Source organism: Moschus berezovskii, chromosome 4 (genome assembly GCF_049115385.1).
Source record: "Moschus berezovskii isolate FMDL1 chromosome 4, NW_MosBer_1.0, whole genome shotgun sequence".
Classification (NCBI taxonomy): Eukaryota; Metazoa; Chordata; class Mammalia; order Artiodactyla; family Moschidae; genus Moschus; species Moschus berezovskii.
The window spans coordinates 101,924,064-101,934,425 of record NC_142463.1 but is presented as its reverse complement, the minus strand read 5'-3'; the positions used below and the strand labels follow the sequence as shown (position 1 = coordinate 101,934,425).

The window sequence follows — 10,362 nt, the reverse complement described above, 5'->3', positions numbered from 1 at the left end:
GAAAGAATCCCAAGGAGAAGGAAATGGCAACCAACTCCAGTGTTCTTTCCTGGGAAAATCCCATGGACAAAGGAGCCTGGCAGGCTACAGTCCATGGGGTCACAAGAGTAGGACACAACTTAGCAACTAAACCATCACAACCACCACCACCTTGGTCAGAGTGAGAAAACTTTCATGAGGCAACCTAATTCAAACGAGTTGGCAAATTAATGTTGTACTGTCTCTCCTAGAAAAGTGCAAATTACTAGTTTTATTAGGCCACACGTGTATGTATGCTCAGTCACTCAATCATGTCAGACTCTTTATGACCCTCTAGACTGTAGCCCACCAGGCTCCTCTGTCCACAGGATTTTCCAGGCAAGAATACTGGAGTGGGTTGCCATTTCCTCCTCCAGGGGATATTCCTGACACAGGGATCAAAGTCTGCTGTGTCTCCTGCATTGGCAGGTGGATTCTTCACCACTGTGCCACCTGGGAAGCCCCCCTTGGACCATACCCTAAGGCAATATGACACCTGAATAAAATTTGGGCTTCTTTTGTGTTTCTAAGACGATCGATGCACTAAATGCCTATTCCTCCCCATACTCCCAGACATCCTGAGATCTTCTGATCCCTTCTGATCTCAAATTCTGTTCTCACTGTCTAGTCTTAAATGTGTGACTGAGCTAATAAGGCTCCCTTTCCTAATAGAGTAGAAAAACATCTCAGTGGCTCATGTTTTGTGTAAATGAACTTCTTTGACTCCCATAAATGCCCATTTTACAAATAACCAGAAAGAAAGAAGATACAAGATGGAATAGTCAGTGGTATAGTTTTTAGTTTTAAAAACAAATACGGGTTACTCTACCTAGTCTATGGAAACATTAAGAGTATGTCCTATGTGCTTCTAGGATTTATGACCATAATGTCTTGGTGGACTAATAGAGATGCCACTCTTATATACCCAAGTGATCCTATATTATTTATAGTTCCTCTCTATCATGTTCTTACTTTTACACAGGCTGGTGCTTCTGCCTAGATCATCCTTTTATGCTTTCTTCATTTGGAGATACTCACCCGTCAACATTTAGTTTGGTATTATCTCCCCTAAGAAAATGTCCTTGGTACCTGATAATTCAAGCTCTGATGGGTTAAGTGTCCCACCTCTGAGCTGCAGTGTATAGGTCTCAGGGCATTTATCACCCTGTAACTCTGTATTTTTATTAATTATGCTTACAATGAAGTTTTCATTTTAGTGTCTCCATAACTAGACTGTTAAATCACTGTTCTTTTTTGTTTGTTTGTTTTTTGGTAGTCAAAATACATAGAAGAGGGACTTTCCCATTGATACTTTTCAGTCAGAGAGAAGACACAGTGTGGAGTCTATTGGATAGATACATGAGCACATCAAACCAAGCTACACATAAGCATTGCTAAATGAAACCACATTATTCATTTACTTTGCAAACAACTTCAAACACAGAGATACCCACAAAATTCCCTACCTTAAATCGAATGTACTTTAGAAGGTCAAACTCTTTGGCATACATCCTGAAATACTCCAGGACCTGGGAGTTGTGCATGAAGTTAGGATAGTGATCTGGGATGGGATAGTCACTGAAGCACATCATCTCCTTAGAAGTGTTGATGATCACTGACTTGTAAATACTTGCCCTTCCTTCTTCACGTTCTTCCTGCAGTAAATAAAAAGCATTCATAGCAGCTTGAGTATTAAGGTCATGGTTTATAAACAGCCAATTAACATTTGAAAAGTTATCTGAAATGCCAATTTAAAAGAAAAAGTTATACACACACATCCCTTTATATCTCCCAGGATTTGCACCCTCATGCTGTCTCTTCGCCTTGACTCTGAGTTGTCTTTATGATTTGTTTTTGACCAACAGCATGCAGTTGGAATGATACTGAATGGCTTCCAAGACTAAGTGGTAAGTAGTCTTGCTGCTTCCACCTGGGTTTCTTAGAAAGCTTTCTTGAGTAGAAGTCAGCAGCTGTGTAACAAGTCCAGCTACCCTGAGACCATCATCCTGTGAGGAAGCCCAAGCTAGCCACATGAAGAGCATGTTTGTGATAGAGAGATATGCAGCCAACCCCCAGAAGTCCTAGTTATCTCAGATGATGTTCTAAACATGGAAGCAAAGAGGTCATAGTATGTGAACAGCCGTAGCTGTCGCCTGATTAAAATGACAAGAGACTCCAAGTGAGAACTGCCCATCTGAGTACTAGTTTCAAGGTTTTTCATGTACTTGCAACACTGTTCTCGAGGAAACACTGTACTAATTTATAATTCTGTCCACCACATGTTCCTATTTTACCTTATTTTCATTAATTTAAAGGACAATTACTCAGTGTTAGCAAAAATGAAATCTCAGTACAATGTTTTCTGGAGAGTAATGCAGTAAGAATATGAAAACCCTTGACACTTAGCCATTTAAAGAAAGATTCAGTATTGAGACAAAAATTTATGTTAATGTATGTCCATCTAGTCAAGGCTATGGTTTTTCCAGTGGTCATGTATGGATGTGAGAGTTGGACTGTGAAGAAAGCTGAGCGCCGAAGAATTGATGCTTTTGAACTATGGGGCTGGAGAAAATTCTTGAGAGTCCCTTGGACTGCAAGGAGATCCAACCAGTCCATCCTAAAGGAGATCGGTCCTGGGTGTTCATTGGAAGGACTGATGCTGAAATTTACTCAATTACTCCAGTAATTTGGCCACCTCATGTGAAGAGTTGACTCACTGGAAAAGACCCTGATGCTGGGAGGGATTGGGGGCAGGAGGAGAAAGGGACGACAAAGGATGAGATGGCTGGATGGCATCACCGACTCGATGGACATGAGTTTGTGTAAACTCCAGGAGTTGGTAATGGACAGGGAGGCCTGGTGTGCTGTGGTTCACGGGGTCGCAAAGAGTCAGACATGACTGAGTGACTGAACTGAACTGAACTGAATGAGTGAATTACAGAGATTGAATTGGAGACACTTAAAAAATGTGATTTTGAAATCTGTAAAGTAACACTGAAAATAGCCTATGCTATAACTTTAAGTGGAAAAAGTAATATACAAAATTAAATTCACATTGTAATAACCAAATACAATATTATGTATATCTGGAGCAACTGTATGCCTCTATCTATCCATGTTTACATAATTACACATTGCATAATCTCTTCCCTGTTATATGAGTATATTTTATTTACTATATATCAATAAAACTTGAAGGTAGGAAAAACAAATTGATTTACTAAGGAGGTAGGATTTTTCTTTTATTTTTGTAGAACTATTTATACCACACCTTCATGATAAAAAACCTTCAGCAAAGTAGGAATAGGTTTAAACACCTTCAGTTTGATAAAGAACATCTACAAAATACTTACAGGTAACATTATACTTTGAAGAAGAAATTTCAACCCACTCCAGTATTCTTGCCTGGAGAATCCCATGAACTGAGGAGCCTGGTGGGCTACCATCCATGGGGTCACAAAGAGTTGGACACGACTGAGCGACTAACACAACAACATCATACTTAATAGTGAGAAAACGGACAATTTACCCGTCAAATTGATAACAAGTCAAGGACAGCCTCTCTTAACGCTTCTATTAAACACTATATTAGAAATCCTAACTAATGTAATAAGGTAAGAAATGGAAATAAAGGTATACATATTGGGAAGGAATAAGTAAAATGATTTTTATTTGCAGATGATATGACTGTTTGTCTACGTAGAAAATTTCAAAGAATTTTTTAAAATTCCTGGAACTAATAAGCAATTATAGTAGGGCTGCAGGCTACAGAGGTAATATACAAAGCCAACTGTTTTCCTATATAACAGAAATGAAAAATTGGACGTTGGAATTAAAATCGATACCATTTATAATAATACTCCCCAAATTAAATGCTTAGGTAAAAATCTAACAAAATATGTATGAGACTCATATCCAGGTAATATAAAACACAGAAGAAGAAAATCAAAGATATAAATAAATGAAAACATATTCTATACTCATAGATTGTAAGACCCAATATTGTTAAGATGTCAGTTTTCCCAACTTGATCTATAGATTCAGTACAGTCCCAGTCAATATCCCAGCTAGCTATTTTGTAGATGTTGACAAACTGATTCTAAAATTTATGTGGAAAGACAAAAAGCCTAGAATAGCCAACTTTGCCCTTAAGCGTGGACTGAACATAGTGACTTTCTTCCAAAGAGTACAGTATGACATGGGAGAAAAAAAGAGAAACTTCACAGTGACAAACCCTGATAAACACCATTTCAAGCCAGGACGTCAAAGTTAACATCAATCAGCGTGATAAGTGTGATCGAGTGCAACACTGGCCTGATGTGATGAGAATGGCATTCTACCTCTAAGGTCTTCCTCCCAAAAATTCATAACCCCAGTCTAACCATGATGAAAACATCAGACAAATCCCAACTGAGGGATTTTCTATAAAATATCTAACCAGTGATTCTCAAAACTGTCAAGGTTATCAAAAACAAGGAAAGGCTAAGAAACTGACACAGCCATGAGGAGCCTAAGGACACATGACAGCTGGAACAGGAAAAGATCATTAGGAAAAATAAACCTAAATAAATCTGAATGAAGTATGGACTTCAGTTAATAATAATGTATCAATTTTGGTTCGTTAATTATGAAAAATGTTATCACACTAATGTAAGATGTTAATAATATCTGGGCACGAGGTATATGGGAACGCCGTATTATTTTCCTAATAGTTTTGTAAACCTAACACAGTACTAAAATTAAAGTTTATTTAAACATATTGCTTGTAATAGCACATTAAAAAAATTAATTAGTGCTTAGGTCCTTTTGAAAACAAGGTGCTTGTGAGGGCAGGGGTAGAAATATTCTTAACTATTGAATTTGACTTAATTCATTCAGCAGATATTTCTAAAGTCATAAAAACACTATATTAGGGACTTCCCTGGTGGTCCAGTGGCTAAAACTCCACACTGTACCAAAGTAGAGGGCACGGGTTCAATCCCTGGTTAGGAAACTAGATCCCACATGCCACAGCTAATAGTTCTCATGCTGTAACTAAAGATCCTGCATGCAGCAACCAAGATCCAGTGCTGCCAAAATAAACAAAACAAAACAAAAAACCCCACTATCTTAATACTAAAAAATAACACGTCTGTCCTTGTTTTCCAAAGGTTGAAGTTTCCAAGTAGAAGGAGTAGACCGATGCTTTCCACAGCAGGTCTGTTGGGGGTCACTGAGCTAAATGAATCACAGATCTTACCCCATATATGTGACAATAATCATATATTTGTATGAATTTTCAAATAATTAAGACAATGAAATATTCAGTTCAGTTCAGTTCAGTCGCTCAGTCGTGTCTGACTCTCCGCGACCCCATGAATCACAGCACACCAGGCCTCCCTGTCAATCACCAACTCCTGGAGTTCACTCAAACTCATGTCCACAGACTCGGTGATGCCATCCAGCCACCTCATTCTTTGTCGTCCCCTTCTCCTCCCGACCTCAAACTTTCCCAGCATCAGAGTCTTTTCCAATGAGTCAACTCATCGCATGAGGTTGCCAAAGTATTGCAGTTTCAGCTTTAGCATCAGTCCTTCCAATGAACACCCAGGATTGATCTCCTTTAGAATGGATTGGTTAGATCTGCTTGCAGTACAAGGGACTCTCAAGAGTCTTCTCCAACACCACAGTTTAAAAGCATCAATTCTTCGGCGATCAGCTTTCTTCACAGTCCAACTCTCACATCCATACATGACCACGGGAAAAACCATAGCCTTGTATAGATGGACCTTTGTTGGCAAAGTAATGTCTCTGCTTTTTAATATACTATCAAGGTTGGTCATAACTTTCCTTCCAAGGAGTAAGCGTCTTTTAATTTCATGGCTGCAATCAGCATCTGCAGTGATTTTGGAGCCCCAAAAAATAAAGTCTGACACTGTTTCCACTGTTTTTCCATCTATTTCCCATGAAGTGATGAAATACTGTATGTCCACAAATCCTTCAAGCCCTTCTAAACACCCAATTGGATCCTTGGTAGTGCTTATTACTGTCAGCTCACTACTTTATAAGTGAGGGCAGGGCAGTATCACGTCAGTGAGTAGAAAAGGAGCTTCCACTCCTGCATTTTAATATTTTCTACCATCAGTGAATAATCTTCCTATACAGCCATACCTTGATCATATTTCCTGCCTAAGCACATGACTTGCATTGAATAGGAAATTCATGTGAAAAAAGAGAAAGGGGACATAAGGTAGTGTAACTTAAACTGCAGGGATCAGAGGCAATAGTAAGGGCAGAAGAACGGAGAAAAATGACTCACCTTCAGTGGGAGGAACGAGAACAGTGTGGACCTTCTGTTCCTTTGACAGACTCTCAGAATCCCATGGGACACCAGCTGTCTTAGGACCGTTCTCAATGTTGTCGTCACACAGGGATCACACGGGGAACTCTAAAATACTAATGCCTGGTACCTTCTCCCAGAGACCCTGTTTTAATTACTCCCTGTCTAATATGTATATAAGGTTGAAACCTACGTATAAGAGGTCATGTGCTGGCCCTAGAAAGCTCAGGGAACCAGAGTTTATCCCTTCCACCTCAGAAGTCCTTTCACCACACATTCTTAACTAAATTGCAAAATACCTGAGGGCAGAGCCAGGAGGTTATATAACACTGTTTTCCCATCCCATCTAATATATTCTGAGGTCCAGAAATGTTTATTCAATAAACCATTATTGATTTTGTTTTAAAGAAGCAATGTCATCCTCATTTATCATGTGGGAAAGCAGGGGTAAAGGCTGAAGGCCAAAGGTTTCCATGTTGGTTGTGCGCTAGAAATAACTAGTGGAGAGTTTTATTAGCACTCCAGGCCAATAAAGCCAGAATCTGGATGGGCTGATAGCAGTATTTGTTAAAGTTTATTAAAGTTCCCAGGTGATTGTTCAATGTGCAGCCAAAGTTAACAGCCACTGCTCTATAGTCAACCTTCTAAGTATTTTTGTATCCATTCAGTTGTCTTTTTTGGAGGGAGATATATTTAAGAATTTAAAAGACCTATCCATCTAAGAGTGGTTATTACTTAATTTTATATTTTAAATCAAAATGTATTAAATATGCCTTACTTTACATTATATTGTATCAATATGGTATCTTAGTATAACATATACACTTTAGAACATTACTACTCAAAATGTAATCACCAGCAGGATCAACATCACTTGGGGGCTAATTTGAAATATAGCACCTTGGCACCACCCCCAGATTAATGAATCAGAATGTACATTTCAGCAAAATCTCCAGTGATTCATTTTCATTTTCAAGTTTGAGAAGCAATGCTATGATATGCATTGAGATTTTTAAAATTTAACTAATATTAAACTAAATTTAACTAAAATTAAAAATTATTCTACAGCATTGCATACTTATTAAAACCTCAACATTTCGCAAGCGATTTATCATTTAAGCCACTTTGTTTATAAAGTAATACTGTATTACTTATAGTAATGAACAGTAATGTAGTAACAAACAGTAAAGAGATATGTCCCACATCACTACCCATGTTTCACCCTCAGTCTGATCTAACATTAATGAAGAGGTCAAGAAGAAAGGCATGTATCCTGAATCCCTGAGACCTAGTACAAGAAAGAAAATGGAAGCCCTGAGTCCCCGGTGACTTACTCGACACCTTGTAGCAACAGTGGAATTCCAATGGGCTTGGGATGATCTTATATACGAAACCCCCAATGAAATTATAAAAATGTGAGAGGGGTAGGTTGGGGGAGAAGGCTCCAAATAACAAACAAGGAGGTGAAAGAAAAGCAGATCTCAAAGGAAATGTTTGAGGAAACCAGCATCAACATGTGAAACATGCTTAATCTGCAATTAACAAATGTTTATAATACCTCAGGCTTGACACCTGTGTAACTGGAATATGTGAGAATGAAGGTCTATTTCCACAAGCAGTCTAAGCAGCCACCCAAGAAATTTTCTTTCCCAAGGATTCATTTATAAAATGCAAATATGTTTGGTGCCTAATACATGCCAGGCTCTAGAATTATAGTGGTGTCTATGTCTGTGTGTATAATATATGTAAAAATATATGTTATACATAATAGACACAGATGTGGTCTGTCTTAACAGATGTCAGAGCGTTAAGTTTCAGTTCAGTTCAGTTCAGTCGCTCAGTCGTGTCTGCCTCTCCGTGACCCCATGAATCACAGCACGCCAGGCCTCCCTGTCCATCACCAACTCCCGGAGTTCACTCAAACTCATGTCCACAGAGTCGGTGATGCCATCCAGCCATCTCATCCTCTGTCATCCCCTTCTCCTCCCGCCCCCAACCTTTCCCAGCATTAAGATTAGAAGAGACTAAAAAGAGGAATTCCTGGAAGTAACTGTAAACTATATTCTAGTTCACTTACTAATTAATGCAGACCAAGAGCAACCACTCTAAATTTTCTAGCCACTTCACATATTTATTTTGTTATTTTGTTACACCCTGTCACCATGGAGATTGTTGCCCTCTTCCAGACAGCAGAAAAACTTATTACAGACACTCTCCAACTTACTTACCATGATTCAACTTGTGATTTTTTGACTTTACAATAGTTTAAAAGCAATATTCATTCAATAGACACCATATTTCAAATTTTGAATTTTAATCTTTTCCTGGGTTAGCAATATTTTGTTCCATACTCTGGTGCTGCTGGGCAGTGGCAGCTTCCACCCAGTAACAGATCAGGAGGGTAAACAACTGATCGGTTTACAACCATTCTGGTTTTCATGTTCAGTATAGTATTCAATAAATTATAAAATATTCAACACTTAATTATAAAATCAGCTTTATGTGAGATGATTTTGCCTGTGTTGTCTAATGTGAGTGTCTTGAGCACATTTCAGGTAGGCTAGGTGCAGTTATAGTGTTAGGGAGTAGTTTAGTCACTAAGTCGTGTCCAACTCTTGCAACCTCATGGACTGTAACCCACCAGTATCCTCTATCCATGGTATTTCCCAGGCAAGAGCACTGGAGTGGATTGCAATTTCCTTCTCCAGGGATCTTCCTAACCCAAGGAGCAAACCTGCCTCTCCTGTACTGCAGGTGGGCTCTTGCATTGTAGGCAGTCTCCTGAATAGCAGGCAGGTTCTTTACCAAGTTAGGTGTAGCAAATGTATTTTAAACTTAGGATATTTTCAATTTATGATGGGCTCATCAAGATGTAATTTCATTATCAATCAAGGAAGATCTGTAAATGAAAATGACCTCTGTGCCATTTTCATAGTCATCCGTAAAGAAAAAAAAAAAAAAAAGTGATACCTCTGTCCCATTTTTGCTGCCAGCCTCGGGAAAGAGGAATCTACATAGAACCTGAGGTAATGGTTGCTGAGAAGGGATCAGCAAGCTGAAGTCTAGCAGGTTGAATCACTATGAAGCCCATCGTATTTCCTGACACAAGATAAAATATCTTTTGTACCTAGTTACAGCCAGAGTTCCAAGTATTAAGGAACCAGGAGATTTACCTGGAACCGCCACAGCCCTCCGATGTCATGAGACCTTTCAAAGCAGAGGGGCTCCAAGCCTTCTTCCAGGCAGCACTTGATACACGTGAGCCCACTCACACCTGCCCCAATCACAGCAATTCTTTTCTTGGCCATGGTCTCCAGAGATCTTCCCGGGGCTGGGTCAGTGTAACCTGTCCGAAAGAAAGGATGACAAAAGATAGAGAACACACATCAGTTAACATACATCTTTCAGTAAGACTTGGCCGTGGCATCAATAAATAAAGGCTGAAACAGCAGACACCTTTGAGGAAGCCAGATACCAGTGTCCTCCTAGCCACAGGAAATTCCTACACCTTGGATGGGAGAGCCCTGCGGCTGCAAGACCCAGATCTGAGACCCAGAGCTGAGAGGTCGGCTGTGGTACCCGAACTCAATGCCTTTGCCTCAACACCAGCAGATCCTACAGCTGCGATCTGGAGCACACTGCAATTTTGGCTCTTTCAACATCAGCAATAGCCAGTGGGGTGGGGCTGATCGGCTCCACACCTCTCAGCCTACACCCCGCCCACTCAGCCGCAACCTTTACCCTAGTGAGGGAATAAAAAGTGGGCCAACCCGCTTTAAGCAGAAAGGATTAACCCTACAACCTCTCAGTTTTTCAGCTGCAGATGCTGGAACTCTCAAATACTCTCAGGGGGAGTTCCAAGCAGACGGAATTTCCGTCGTTCGCCTCTCTCATTCACTTTTAACTTCCTGGTGTTTGTCTTAAAGTGACACACCCCTACTGGTGAAGGGAAACTGTCAACACCACCACCAAGCAAGTCTTGCTCCAAAAGCTTAAGCGGAGAACATCTGTCTTTCGGGAGATCT

At 39.8% G+C, this 10,362-nt stretch overlaps 1 non-coding gene across 2 annotated transcripts; it reads right to left on the bottom strand.

Moving 5' to 3' along the window:
• Nucleotides 1-1,490: 1,490 nt before the first annotated feature.
• LOC129541315 (uncharacterized) lies at nucleotides 1,491-10,222 on the bottom strand. Of its 2 annotated transcripts, none has more exons than XR_016037127.1 (3): nucleotides 10,140-10,222; nucleotides 9,511-9,683; nucleotides 1,491-1,673 (listed from the first exon to the last, which is right to left on the bottom strand). It is a non-coding gene; the product is annotated as an uncharacterized LOC129541315 (transcript). The 2 variants fall into 2 exon arrangements; XR_016037126.1 differs by lacking the exon at nucleotides 10,140-10,222 and adding an exon at nucleotides 9,794-10,105.
• Between the last annotated feature and the right edge of the window lie 140 nt (nucleotides 10,223-10,362).